Below are 15195 nucleotides of genomic sequence, written 5' to 3' on the forward strand. Positions count from 1 at the left end.
TACGCACGGTAAGAATTTAGACCCTTCTATATAAAAAAGTACATATCTTCTTTGCCTAAGAATACAAAGAAGATATGTATACTAAACGCCATGTATAAAACCAGTTAAGGAGGAGAGTGGTGTTTTGGCTCCTAGGTGTAGATACGTCTATTATGAAATATATGTATAAAAACACATTTCAAAAGAGTAGTGTTTCTATCAACTTTGTTTCTGTGTTTTTGAAAAAGAGTATTCATGTGTCTCTTAGACACATGTATATTTCAAAGCAGTCGTATGGCAGCCAGTTCGGCCATGAATCAAGCGACTTATTTATCCCTTCTTCCTCGACACCTATTTATCGCTTCTTCCTTGGCAGCTTCATTCAGTCAAAGACAAAAGTCCTCAGTAGTACTTCCATCATCTCAATAATTGGGATAGATATCATCCACTACAATGAAGAACAATAGTAACATTTCTCTATACCTTGAACAATAATAAATCATTTACAGTACATTTGGCCAAGCAACCAATTAGTAGAAGAACAATGACATTTCTCTATTTCTTGAATTCCACATATGGGAGTATGGATGGCGTCACTCGTAACATTACATATGCCTTTTGTTTATTTGCCTGGCAAAATCATCAGATGAATCAATCAAATAGGAGGAGCTGGGCAATATATTTCAAACCAAAACAAAGAATTGATCCTAACTACATGAAGTGCAGTAGCTTTAAAGCCTCCAAATTATTTTGCTGCTACTCCACCAGGAACGTGCAGGGCTTCAAGAACCCAAAGGCGCCACTCGAGCTCTTTTCGGCCTCATAAGCCCTGTTGTTGTTTATATCCTTAACCCAAAAGGTTGCCTCTTAGCATCTCTATTGTTCTCCCGATCCTTGTTAGGTGTCGGCTTATCCTGAAGAAAAGGCAATTGATATAGTATTATCATTAAATAAATCCACAGTTAACATATGGATCGTGGGGAATGGCGAGATGCCATATTGTGGTTCGCAACACGAATAGAAGACCACTAATTTAATGCCACTAATTTACAGAAGGGCAAAAATGCCTGAACACCCTTAAGAAAGGCCATGATGATGAGGTGAGAACAGGCAGGCTAGTCATCCAAGTGAAACTTAAAATGGAACAAAAAAATTGCCATAATGGTGTTGCTTGGAAAATTCACAGTACAATGCAGAATGGAATTAGTGTGACGTGTTGATGCCACTAAAAAAACACCCTTAAGAAACACAATCAATTGAACCTTGAACAGAAGTAGGCCTAGAGCTAGAAAACAATACATCATATTACTAAGCAAAAGCAAATAGAAATATCAAATTGAGAGGTAGAACTATTTGAAAACAAAAAATTAGGCCAAGTAAAACAGAAATATCAGTGATTTTCTCGACATCACTTAAGTAGAGCAAACAAAAGATAAGTCTGAACATTGCTTTTATTTAGCCACAGCATAGCACAAGCTTACTTAATATCCTAGGCATAAGCACGACTAGCAGCAACATATGAGCATTTGACAAATGCAAGATAGCACAACCAATTTTAAACTTTGCACAACTTCATGAATATACTTAATATCCTGGCAGCACCATATCCATGCTACTTGAGGAAGTAAATAATCAAATGGCAATCACACAGGAGTTGTAGGGTTTTATCGTTCCCGCTTTACAATCCGAACAAAACTATATACTATTATAGTTGATCTGCAAGAAAATTACATGATACGACAATGGCTTCGACAAATATCCATCTTTTATGGCATAAACACATATATATTGATTACAGTCAGTAATGAGAAGTGATGGTAGCTCACTCTATAACATCATCCACACCAGGAAAATATGGTAAAGCAGTCAGATCCCACGACAAATATGATATGAAAATCTTGGAAAGAGAACTATCTAGAGAACAAACTTACATGTAAAGATGTGTTATGGCCTATGAAAATGGAGTGGTGTGATGTCACATTATTTGGCTATTGCTGTAGAAAAGCTGCTGCAACAACAAAAGAAAAACTAAAAAATTGTGCTTATACGCAGTATAATGCCTGGTCATCAATATTTTGCATCAAATCTCAGCAAATGCTCTAAATACATATATCAGGAACTTCTTCTAATACTCTAGTAACATAATCTAAATTAGCTGATGTGGAATCCTTCAAAACTAATCGGCTGACATAAAACCGGTGAAATCAATAACACAACAGAATAATAATTAAATGCTTAGTTTTACTTAAAGGTATTTTATTTACATATCTAAAGCCATCGGCGCCTGACATTATCAAATTATAATAATCAGTATGCCACACTACACATCTATTTAACTTGCAATAAAACTTCAACAAACATATCAACCAACGGTAACTGCTGTATGCCATGTAGAGAAAATTGCACTCTGGCAGAGCAACGACATGCTAGAAGCTGACAAAAGTATTACAGATTGACAATAAATAATAGACAGCTCCATCAGTAGCCACCGTTGTTGGGCTATCAAATTAAAATTCCATATCTATCAGAAAACTGAGAAAGCTTGAGGGGCTCTTAAATACGAAGAAACGGCATGTGCAGAGGGGCCATACATACTGATTAAGAAAACTCACTTTTTAGCAACCAGACTCCCTTCATTCAACGATGGAGAGGTGGGGGCATGACCATGGGATTTGGGCTCAGGAGCAGTAGGGCTAGAGAAACCATACACATCATAACGATGATGTACTTCGACAACCATGCATAGAGCAACACATCCTCGGCGCCCTTCTCTTTGCCACCGCCAAACAGGAGCCGGTGGTGAGGCGCCGGCCGGCTGGCGTCACCTCTTCCACTCCGCCGCAAATCTGTTAGCAATGCCTGACCTCCGCCCACCCTCGTATCCCCTCTCCTCTGCAACGACTCGCTCTGTCCTCGATCTCAACTAATACATCAGGAAATATAAAGAATTAGTCCCTAAGCATCAACTGTACTGATGCAGTAGGCACAGCTTCATATTATGGATCTTAAGTTCATCATACTTTGTTTGAAAAAACATCAGAATTTCATCAAAGGAAACAGTTTAAACTTAACTGTATTTGCTAGTCTCAAATTAAATTATCTCTGTGGGATTGACAAAAATCTGTCACCATTGAAACCAACATATGGCTGCAAATGTTAATATCCTGGAATCTGCACTGCATCCAGTTAGTTTCTCAATGGTATATATTTTGGAAAACTGAAACGACATGTGCATATTAGGTGAAACTTGCAGGATTATGTGCTAATTATATCTATTTTCCATGACCTATAGGGTTATGATTTCCTTTTTGGTAGATCAATAATGGTTATCCAGTAGTGCTAATACAGAAGAAAGGTTTAAACGAACAATAGTCAGACAAAGCAACACGGGGAGGTGATTGCTTACATATAAAACACGGGGAGGTGCTCGCTTGCTTCATCTCACCTGAACGGCCCCATCGAAGGAAAAAAAAGGAAAACAGGCGCACGAGCCTGCATTGTAACATAGGAGAGCAAGCTTGAGGCATAGAGAAGAAAAGCAGAATTATATTAGATATTTGTGTCAAACCTCCCAGCCATAAAAAAATGTCAGACGGAAAGCACTACTAATCATACATGTACCCAAAGAAAGAGTTGGGTCTGTATTCAATGAAAAGAACTGAGCATTTTGTTATAATATAAGAAGAAAGATATTAGCATGTTTACAATAAGAAAGTAGAACATGTAGTCACGTCACATGGGAAAACTATGAAGTCGGTTTCTAGAAAAGATTGCGATATAGAACGTCATTGCGACAACCTTGCTCATATGTTTCTAATAGTACAGAGTATGTACCTGAAACCTATTTCCTTTGATCATGAACTTTCTCTCCAATGATGTGCTCCCGTACAGATGAACCCTTAAGCTAAAGTAAGTGCATGCAATTAAAATGTAACCTCTTGAGTTACAAAAGAATCTACATTTGAATAACCCAGTGGTTATATTCTACTTAAACAGGGTGCATGATAAATGAACCCTTAAGCTAAAGTAAGTGTATGCATGATAATTTTGTAAGAATCGCTGTGAGAGAGCACTGAACAATTATATTAGCAAATTGGGTGGCGTCTCTGAACTACAACAATGTACAAACAAGCGACAACCAACGAAGGAAGCGGATGCTAACAAAAATGACAAACCTAGCGCATCAGGACCAATCCTCTCCCGTCCTCGAGCCCCATGCCATACTTCTTCGAGCCCCACCTCCGCGCTGGCAGAAATGACAAACCAACAAAGGAGTAAAACTCAGCAGCAGGAATAAAAACTGAAGAAAAAGTATGACACAAGCATTTCATCAAATAGCTTACAGACAAGTATGGGAAGAGCCATTCCACCTCAGGGTTGAAGGCAAGAACTCCTGGAAAGCGGAATGCAGAAGAGATCACAAACCTGCACATGAACATATGAAGGTAGCAAGGCTAAATACTGTGAGGAACATAATGCTCAAGAGGAGGGGGAGCAGGTAAGGAACCAGAACTTAACTGTGACGAACGCATGCAGCAGAGTAGCGCCGCAGAGGATGGTGTCGAGGGGATCCGTTCCTCAGCGTGGAACCAGCCCGGTCAACTCATCGCATCTAGTCGCGGCCGCTGCTCCCGTTCACACCGCTGCCGTTGACGGCAAGGAGGAAGAGGCTGGCGGAGGCGAAGCAGGGCGGGTCCAGCAACGAGGGAGGAGGCCGTTGGCGCAGAAGAGAGAGAGAGGAGGATGCGGGCGGAGGAGGCGGAGCCCAGGCAAGGTGGAGGAGGACGGGGGAAGGGGCGCACGGCTCGAAGTACTCCACGGCTCGAACTTCATCCTTTCTGCGCGCACGTTCTCAGCGGGCAGAAAGCCCGGAAGAAAGGGAGAAGACGCCGACGCTATCTCTCCCCTCTCTCTCTCTCCAGTATCTGACGCCGAAGCCAGAAAGAAATCAACCCCACACACCGACATGTGGGGCGAAAAGCCAACGCAGCCTACCCGTCATAGTGCGCGGGGCAGATGTGTATGCGCACGGAGGGGTGGGTACGCATCGTGGGCGCCAGGTTTGGCCAACTGCTCCGTGCCCGCTGTGCGTGGGACGTGCGTCCTGTCAGTCCATCGTCTCTCTCTGTACCAATGCCTGACGTCTTCGCGCACACAAAACAATCCACAGCAGGATACCGACGGGTGGGACCAGAGAGAATGCAGGCCCACCTGCAACAGTCAACCAACCACACGAGCTAGCAGCGAACGCAGAGAAGAGCGACGCGCGCGAGGCGTGCACGTGGCGCGGGAGGAGAGGCGCGCGAACACCCAGAAGCATTTGACCCAGCCTATAGGCACTCACCATGAGCCCACAGGTCATTCAGCCCTGCGTTTTCACCAGCCGGTCAAAACGGGACGTGAAGCAGCCAGTGAAGATCCGACGCGAGGCAGCACGCCGATGACCGAGTTGACCCGCATCGAACGGCGAACGAGCAATCAAATCGGGGGAGCTCTAGATGGCCGAGTTGCCCAACCTCATTATTTGTTTAAATGAGCATCATTTTGCTTAAGTTAAAATTTGTATTCTGAAAATAGTCTCGTCGTGTGATTGAGAGAAAACCAAATCATATTACAGTAGATGTTTCTCCATCATGTGTGGTTCATTCTCATGGTTCCAGTTGTTAGTGAAACCATTTACGTTTGCAAGAGGAATTGTAGACTTCACAAACAAATTTGTCTTTCAGTCTGTACTGAATGTTGGCCAAAAGAAGCATCCATGTTAGTAGGAAGAACAGATTTTTTTTCTAGATCTTTGCTTTTGGAGCTACATATTTATATATGATCTCTGAATCATTGAGATGCATTAACATGTTGATCTTATGTATAGGACGTACTAGTTGGTTTTGAATTTGGGCTACTAATGTGAACATATTACAATGCTAGGTCTGTGAGTCTCATGTGAACATTTTGAACGGATCGGCTCTAACTGCTGTGCATAGTATGATCCTTATTTCTATGTTCTCAGTGTTTACAAGTTACTAACAGTTTCTTATTTCTGTTCGCTCAGTGTTTACAAGTTACTGATCGATCACTAGCTAGCTTACTAATGCGCTCCTGGCAGTTTTAGTTCCGACGCAAGATCCGAAGTGGTAGTTTTTTAAATAAAAATGCCTACCTCTGAAGAAACTGACAAACTAGTCTGAAGAAAATGCCATGTGAATCTGAAGAAACTGCCAGGAAAAACATTCACAAATGCCTTATCTCCTGGCGAACGTTCATCAGCTAATGCGATCGTACACGTACACCATCCGACCTACTCGATCCTACACGTACACTATTCGACCTACTCGATCCTACACGAATAAATAGCGGATCACGCACGTACTACCTCATTTCCGGTTTGTAGGGCTCAATTCAAAAAACGACCTACTCGATCCTACACGAATAAATAATGGATCACACACGTACTACCTCCTTTCCGATTTGCAGGGCTTAATTCAAAAATCTAACCAACCAAGGTAGATGATGAGTGGTGGAATCATTTTGACAAGGAGGAAGTGCCTCATCTGAATGATTCGAGTGCACTCATTTGACCGTCATGCCGGCGTGCGACCCAGCACGGACGGGACGCACCACTGACGGGAAGAGACGGCACAGTCATAATTTTATTTTTTCTAGTTTTCCACGGCAAGCTGGCGCGCTAAGCCATGCCTACTTATGCATTGAATTCCAATGACCGCGATGACCGTCACGTTTCCCGCGACACGCTAGTTCACCTACCTTCCGCCTATAATTATTGTTTCCCGAACTTCTCCGGTGGCACCATCACCCAAATCGCCCTATCCTCATAAGCCCCCACCGGCCCGACGTCGCTAGCCACTTATCCTCGCTCTCGCCACGTCCGCCATGCCCCCGCCCGTCCGCGATAGGCGACACCAGAGGCGGTCACCGCCGGAACTAGTGTTCGGTTTTTCACCGGAAGGCAGACGGAGGGAGAAGGCATTCTATCGGCCTTTAGATGGCAATGCGGACTATGAGGAGTTGTTGGAGCGCGACCGCCTGGCGGAGGAGCAGCGTATTGCCGATTTGCGCTGCCAGCGGGAGATGGAGTAGCAGCGCACCAACGCTCTGAGTCGCGAGCAGAGCACTCGCAACTGGGCCGACTACGTGGAGGCCGGCGCCCGGCGAATAGCCCTGGAGGCTGTCGGGCATGCACGCGTTCGCGATGCCAATTTTTACTACCAGCTCGTCAAGTGGGTTTCCCGCTTAGAAGCTGAAGCTTCGGTGGACCACGCTGGCATGGAAAGGGCCAACACGCGTGAGCAACGCATCCTATCACACCTCTGGCAAGTCGCTGGTGCCGGCGTTTAGCGTGTACCGCAGATGGCGACCGGCATCGTCTAGTTAGCTAAGAGTAAGTTAGTACTTGTACGCTACTAGAGTATTAGTGGGAGTAGATAGTTAACTTAGCTATGATGGTTGTCAACGTGAAAGTTCAGTACTCTATATATGGATCAGACCTGTTACTTTGCTCTGAATGTTGAAATTTCCATTTGAACGTATGAAATGGGTTGTTATTTTTTTTATAAATGGGTTGTATTTGTCCTCCATGGGTTTAGAGGCTGACTTGTGGGCCTACCAAGTTGACGCGTACACAATCAGGAGATGATTGTACATGGAGAGGATGACAGCAAGGACCCGCCAAGGTCATGGCAGTACGAAAGTAAGTGCCTCCTTATTTCAAGCCAATAAAAAAATGGCTCGTCCTAATGAATTTCCGACATCTGGGTCCCATGCCATTGTAAACGTAGTCAATAAATGAGAGAATTGCACAATGAGCGGCTGACACCAGGGACCCAGCAGCTCGCCCAATTATTTTTGTTTTGGGTTAATTTGATAAATGCCACTCCAAATCTGGTGTTTCCGAGAAATGCCACTGCAATTTACAAACTTTGAAAAATGCTATTTCATGTCATTTCCAGTAGCATTTTTCGAAGTCTAGAGTGGCGTTTTTCAAAGTTTGCAAATTGCAGTGGCGTTTTCCAAAGTTTGCAAAAATTGCAGTGGCATTTTTCAAAATTTGGAAATTGCAGTGGCATTTTTTAAAATTTGGAAATTGCAGTGGCATTTTTATGAATCGCCATAATTGGAGTGACATTTATCTAATTTATTTTTTAGACGGAAGCAGGGTGTCAACTAGGCTGTGCAGGGCACTCTGGCCTATCTAGACAACCTTCTCTTTTATGTTTACCACAAACCAGCCCAGTAGTTTTTTTCTTTCTGAAAATGGCTAGCCTGGTTTTTTGTGTTTTGCCAAGTAAGTCATTTTGTCAGGCCTGTTGGGCTGCAAATCTTTCAAGACGAGGAGAGCTTCATTCGGCTGATCGAGAAAATGGCCTATCAGTAATGAGAAATGGGTTGTACATTTTTAAAACACATCAAACCGACAATTAGTTTCAATTTTTTTTTCATTTCGAAATTTTAAATTGCATTGATTTTTATGCGTGGACAATTTGTTGGATTTTATATTGATATACATTTATTTTTAAAAATCAATTTGAATGTGACTCGAGATTTTGGGATTAAAAACAGTTCGGACCGCACCGAAATATACAAAATTTCGTATAATTTTTTAACCGTGGCCACAATATGGGCTGTAATGCTAACAAAAAGAATATGGGTTCCAAAAAACCTTAAGAATTAGCAAATGGGATGTAAATTATTAGAATAATGACAGATGGGCTGTATGTTGTTTTCCACAGATTCGAGGCTTTCCTAAAAAAAGATTGACACACAAGTAGTGACTGTTGGATGTCCATCCAACGGCCGTCGTGCTTTTTCAATCTCTGCTCTTCCTGCTCCAGTCGTTCAAACAAGCGCCGGCGGGACTGCCTGCTCCCTCCTCCCCGCGGCCGGCTGTGCTGCCGCGCAGGCCTCACCGCCCTACCGTACTCCCATCGCTGGCCTAGCCATCCCTCTACTCACCCACACCTGATGTTATTCTCCGACGACGGCAGACGAACCAGTAAACCCTCGTACAGTCGTACTCCCCTTCACGTGGGAAACAACTGTCGAGTCTTCCCTGACTCCGTTCCCTTTCTAGGCCTCGCCGTCGTCCACCATCCAGGTGCTCTCGGCGCGGCTTGGTCAACGTGGTCAATGACCAACATGCATCTGAAGTGGATTGTACGTGGAGAGGCTGACAGCTGGGTCCACGGCCGCACGCAAGGAAATGCCTCCTTATTACATGCAAAATAATGATTTCTCCACCTGACATCTGGGACCCACCGAAAGGGCCTTTGTATTTCGCGAAGAAAACGTTACCACCGCTGACAGCTCGGACCCACCAGCTATATCTTCGCACGCAAGGAAGTGCCTCCTTATTACGCACAAAAAAATGAATACTCCCCCTGCTAGCTGGGACCATTATAGTGGGAGGCTGACTTGTGGGCCTACTAAGTTGACGGGGACGGAGGGCTTTGTCAACTTAGTCAATATGCACGATTCTAGCTCCAGTGACCGTATGATGTCCATCCAACAGCCGTAGTGCTTCTTCAACCTCTGGTCTTCTTGCACCAGCCGCTCAAACCAGTGTCGGTCGTGCCTCGTGCTCCTGCCTCCCGTGGCCGGCTGTGATGCGGCGGAGGCCTCACCGCCCCTACTACTCCCACCGCTGGCCAGGCCATCCCTCTACTCACCCACACCCCCTGTTATTCTATGGCGATGGCAGCCTCACACTGCAGCGAACCAGTGAACCCTCATACTCCTCTACGCATGGGCATCCACTGCCGCGTCTTCCCCAGCTCCGCATCGTCCCCTTTCTAGTCCTCGTCGTTGTCCACCGCCCCGATGCTCTCGGCGCGGCGTGGTCAACGTGGTCAAGGAACGGCTTCCATCGGACGTGGACTGTACGTGGAGAGGCTGACAGCTGAGTCCACGGCCGCAGCAAGGAAGTGCCTCCTTATTATGCGGAAAATAATGATTCCTCCATCTGACAGCAAGGACCCACCAAACAGGCAACCGTATTTCGTGAAAAAACGTTTCCCCCTAACTACTGGGACCTACCAGCGACATCTTCACACGCAAGGAAGTGCGTCCGGGCAAAAAAAACGATTCGCCCCCTCAATACTGGGACCCACCAGCTACATCTTCGCATGCAAGGAAGTGCCTGACAGTCGGGACCCACCTGGTCGAAGCGTACGTAGAGTTGTCATTCTGGTCGCGAACGTGTACGTACATACTGGTCCATGTAGAGGCGCGCACGTGTCGTAGTAGAGGCACGCACATAGCATGTACACGTCCATACAGCGGCCAGTGTGCAAGAAAGAAAATACGGCCACGTGCGTACATACGGGCAGGGTCTCGAAGGCCTACTCGCGCATACGTATGGCCAGAGCTCGTGTACATGGCTGGGTCGGAACGGAGAAATAGCATCGTCGTCGTGTTCATGGGGAACCAACCGGCTGGGTCGAAACGAAATGCGTCGTCGTGTTCATCGGGGGGGCTTGGACGGAACAGCCGATAGAAACGAGGCCTGGCGTACTGCAGAACGGAGGAAATGACCTTGTGTTTGACCGCCATGGTCGAAACGGAATCCTGTTCATTGGGAGGGGTCTGGCATACCGCAAAACGGAGGAAACAGACCTCCTACGGTCGAAACGGGGGTCCCGTTCATCGGGAGGGGTGTGGCGTACCGCAAAACGGAGGAAATAGACTTGTGTTGGAGTGCTAGGTCGAAACGGGGGTACTGTTCATCGGGAGGGGTGTGGCGTACTGCAAAACAGGACTCCACAGGATACTGTTCATCTCCACTGTCGACCCCCTCCAGCCTCCACGAGCTACTGTTCATTCACCGTCGACCTCTTCCAGCCTCCACCTGCGACTGTTCATCCACGGGCTCCTGTTCATCCAGCCTCCACCGCGCGCTACTCCACTGGCTACTGTTCAACCAGCCCTCTCCACACGGGCTCCTGTTCAACCACCCCTCCACGGGCTACTGTTCATCCAGCCCTCCACCATCTACTGTTTATCCAGCCCTCCACGGGGTCGTCCTGTTCATCCAACCCTCCACCGTCTACTGTTCATCCAGCCCTCCACGGGGCCCTGTTCATCCAGCCCCAACCGGCTCGATCGATCGGGGTCATGTTCATCCAGAGGCAACACCACGCGGTCCTGTTCATCCACCCACATCGGGAACTATTCATCCAAATCCCCCAGCAATGCTCACTATTCATCCAGAGGCAGCATCGATCGGCTTCAGTTAGCAGCAGTAGCGAAGGAATCGCTTGATCGGGTTCAGTTAATAGCCATCGATCGATTGCTCGGGTTCAGTAACGCGTAGCCTGCAATGCAATGCTCGGGTTTAGTAGGCGAACGCCTCGCTCGGGTTCAGTTAGAGCCCAACACCTCGCACCCACGCGCGTGCGTGTACGAGAGAAACACGCAAACCTCCGTGCATCGCTCGGCCCCGACCACCCACCGTAACCAGGAACACCCCGATATTTTCCTCGCCCTCGCTTCTACCATGGTTTTTTCCGTCATGGACGGCCCAAAGAATGTCATGCAGTTGCGTCTCCGGCCCGCCCAGGATGAAAAGCCCATTTTTCTGTCATGATTTTTCGTCATAGAAGTAGGATCCCACCACATCTATGATGATACCGGGTTTTGTCACAATTATCGTCATAGAAGTGTCATAAGTATGACAAAAAAAATTCATTCGGCTCAACATGTCACGGATGTGTCTTTTTTTTGTAGTGTATATATATAATCCTCACAAGCTCAATGAAAACACGAACCACCCCCGTCTACAAAGCATAGCAAACTACAACTACCACGATTTGCAATAGACGGGAAGATAGCTCAACAACATAGCAAAATTATATAGTACTCCTATACATGCATATATTCATAGTGTGGTATAACTACATGCATAGAAAACAAGAGGTAAAGGATGATCAACATGTAACTTGCCTTGGTTCTGGTTCAAAAAGTCACACTCCTAACAATAGCTCGCGTCGCACTCCGAACAATCTACACGTTTCAGACAATCAACAATTTAGTCATCGAAACTCAAATAAAGCCAAAATAAAGCCAACAGCAAGAAAACCATTTTAAAAATCCAAAAACAATAGCATAACAGCATGTACAAAAAATCTAAATTGCACTACGATCACAACGCAAAAGGAAACACTTAAAATCGACAAACACTTTGAGAGTTATGGCCTCCGGAAGGTTTAGTTCGGATTTGAACAAATTCAAATTTGAAAAAGTGCAAACATAACAAATTCTGGTACTCTGATGAAGTGCTGGTCTTTGTGGGATCATAGGAAAAAGAATTATCAAATTTGGAGTTATAGACTAAAAGTTATAGCAATTTGAAGTTAGAGTTGAAATCTGAAAATAAAACAAAAGAAAACAGAAAACTCCTGGTCTTGTAGCAACTCCTGTGCGTGTCCTGAAGCGAAGTGCCATGTGGCAGCGGATGATTGGTCAAAAAGCCCCTGCGCGTGCATGCTCACCAGAAACAGAATAAGCGGCGGCGGCGGTCGGGCGACAGTGGGGGCGGGTCTCCGGCGAAGGTGAGGCTACGGTCGGAGGCGGCGTCGAGAGGTGGAGGTGATGGTGGTGCTCAACGGCGATGAGTCGGCCTCTATTGGCGTCAGCGAGCTCGTGAACTCGGTGTGCTCCGGCGACGTCGGCGGGGTCGTTCCTCTCACTCCGCTGCGGTTTCGGCCACAAGAGCGTGTCAGGCGAGTGCGGTGTTGGGTAGAGGTTTGAGAGAGAGAGAGAGAGCGGGTTGGCCGCGGGTGTCCATACGTCGGCGCAGTCATCGGCGAAGACGGCGGCTGCTGAAGCTCCGTGGCGAGATCCAACTCACCCTAACCAGCGCGTGTGGCTACAGGAGAGATCATAAAAGTTGCGGTAGGGTTCCCCTGGGGTTTGGCTCGCGTGCGGTGTTCCTGGAGGTCACGGGGTCGAGTAGGGCGCCGGGTCGAGTCGGGCTCGGCTGCGGCTGCGCACGGTGCGGTGGTGTTCGGCTCGGGGTGGAAGAACTGTAAGTGCATCTAGTGCCACCCCTAGTTGGTTTTGGAGTATTGACGACAAACCTAGTTGAGGGACTAATGTGTTTGTGAGAATTACAGGATAACACAGGTAGAATTCCCTCATTGATTCGGTTTTACTACCAGAGATGACCCCTAAAAATGTATGAAGACATTGAAGTCAAAGGTGGTATATGAAGATATTCTCATTGAAGACTATGACAAGAGAAGACACGATATGAAGCCTATGGAGCTCGAAGACTTAGATCTTTCGTAGGTCTCTTTCTTTTGTGTTGAGTCATAGGAACCACCGTACTGTTAAGTGGGGTCCAAGAGAACCAGTTAGAATGACTGAAGTGATGCCTAAACCAAAAACCTATGTCTTCGAGTGAAGACTATGAGAGTGAATCTTGTCCAGAGTCGGACAAGTCAGCTTTGCTTGTAGCCCAAGTAAAGTTGTCGTGTGAGTTTGAAATCTGACCGTTGGGACACGTGTCAGTTCCTTAGTGACCCAGGGTCATTTCGGACAAATCAGGTCGGGTTGCCAAGTGGCTATAAATAGCCCACCCCCTACAACCATAAACGGTTGGCTGCTCAGATTGAGAGTACGGCTTTTGTCGTTTGAGAGCAACCCACCTCGAAGCCTTTGAGAGAGAATTCCTTGCGAGGATAAAGCCCTAACCACCAGAGCCAGAGAGAAATGGCATCACTTAAGTCTTCTTGTCTGTGTGATCTGAAGACTTATTACACTTGAGGACTGTGCATCCTCCAGCCGGTTAGGCGTCGCGTTCTGAGCTTCCAAGAGACATTGTGGATTGCCAGTGAATGAAGTCTGTGAAGGTTTGGCAGTCTACCTTGAAGACTTACCAGAGTGATTGGGCGAGGTCTATGTGACCTTAGCTCAAGGAGAATACGGTGAGGACTGGGTGTCCGGGACTGTGTGTCCTAAGGTTTAAATACCTAGCCGCTCCAACCAGACGTACAGTTGTCACAGCAACTGGAACTGGTCCAACAAATCATTGTCTTCAACGAGTCACTGGTTTCATCTTCACTTCACTTTACTTACTGTTCCTCCTTGTGAAGTCATTGTATGTTTGGTCTATCATTTGTCTTCACTGAGTGACTGTGTATTCTGTTTGGCTTCACAATATCTTCCTACCTGATCCTTACTACCTAGCTACTATTAGTCTTTGTGCTTTCACTTCATTGAATACTTGACTATGGTTTGCCTAGTGTAGTCTACCTTCCGGTGCATGGTAATAGGTTTAATTTTTTGTCTTCAAAACTCCCATGTTCTGAAGACTTTCATAAAAATCGCCTATTCACCCCCCCTCTAGTCGATATAACGCACTTTTAATTGGTATCAGAGCGAGGTGCTCCCTTGTTCTGTGTGATTTGGTTTAACCACCTGGAGTTTTAGCTATGTCGACTGCAGGGATAATTAAAGTCTCCGCTGCGTGCCCCGTCTTCGATGGAACTGAATATCCCTACTGGAAGAATAAGATGCGTATGCATCTTGAAGCCATTGACGTCGACCTATGGTATGTCGTCGAGAACGGCGTTCCCAAGGCTGAAGAAGGTGGCACTGCTGCTGATGTCAAGAAATTCGTTCAACTGGACTCTACTGCCAAGAACATCATCTGTGGTCATCTAACCAAAGGACAGTATGGCCGTGTGAGTGCTTTGAAGACATCCAAGCTGGTCTGGGACTGGCTCTCCAAGGTTAATGAAGGCATCTCAACCCAGAGAGATCAAAGAATCAGTGTCCTTCGCAACCTCTTCAACCGCTTCAAGCGAAATGACAATGAGAATGTCCAGCACACATTTGACCGACTCGCTGACATCACAAATGAGCTTCAAGCCCTTAGCGCCACTGAGATTACCAAACACGAAGTCGTCAAGACGCTGCTGAGATCACTTGATAGTTCGTTTGACATCCTGGCCCTGATGATTCAAGAACGTCCTAATTTCAAGACACTCGATCCGTCTGACATACTTGAGAGGCTCAACACACATGAGTTTCAGCTTTCGGAGAAAAGAGATATCTACGGTCCAAACTATGGGCGAACTCGTGCCTTGAAGGCAAAAGGGTGTCTCCTCATCTGAAGAAGAATCTGATAGCAGTTCTGATGATCCTGAAGACATTGGAAGGGAACTTGCTATGCTTGTCAAGAAGTTCCAAAAATTCACCAAG

The 15195-nt window shown here is 46.3% G+C and overlaps 1 long non-coding RNA gene across 8 annotated transcripts; it reads right to left on the minus strand.

The window, feature by feature from the left end:
* Positions 1-433: 433 nt before the first annotated feature.
* On the minus strand, positions 434-4884 carry LOC119268349. 8 transcript variants are annotated; one of them, XR_005133127.1, is made up of 8 exons: positions 4498-4883; positions 4323-4404; positions 4155-4225; positions 3386-3471; positions 3052-3150; positions 2592-2902; positions 1911-1987; positions 434-893 (listed from the first exon to the last, which is right to left on the minus strand). It is a non-coding gene; the product is annotated as an uncharacterized LOC119268349 (long non-coding RNA). The 8 variants fall into 8 exon arrangements; XR_005133123.1 differs by having other exon boundaries at positions 1911-2007; positions 4323-4884; XR_005133128.1 differs by having other exon boundaries at positions 4350-4883.
* Positions 4885-15195: the final 10311 nt, after the last annotated feature.

Source organism: Triticum dicoccoides, chromosome 1A (assembly GCF_002162155.2).
Source record: "Triticum dicoccoides isolate Atlit2015 ecotype Zavitan chromosome 1A, WEW_v2.0, whole genome shotgun sequence".
In the NCBI taxonomy this organism is placed as follows: Eukaryota; Viridiplantae; Streptophyta; class Magnoliopsida; order Poales; family Poaceae; genus Triticum; species Triticum dicoccoides.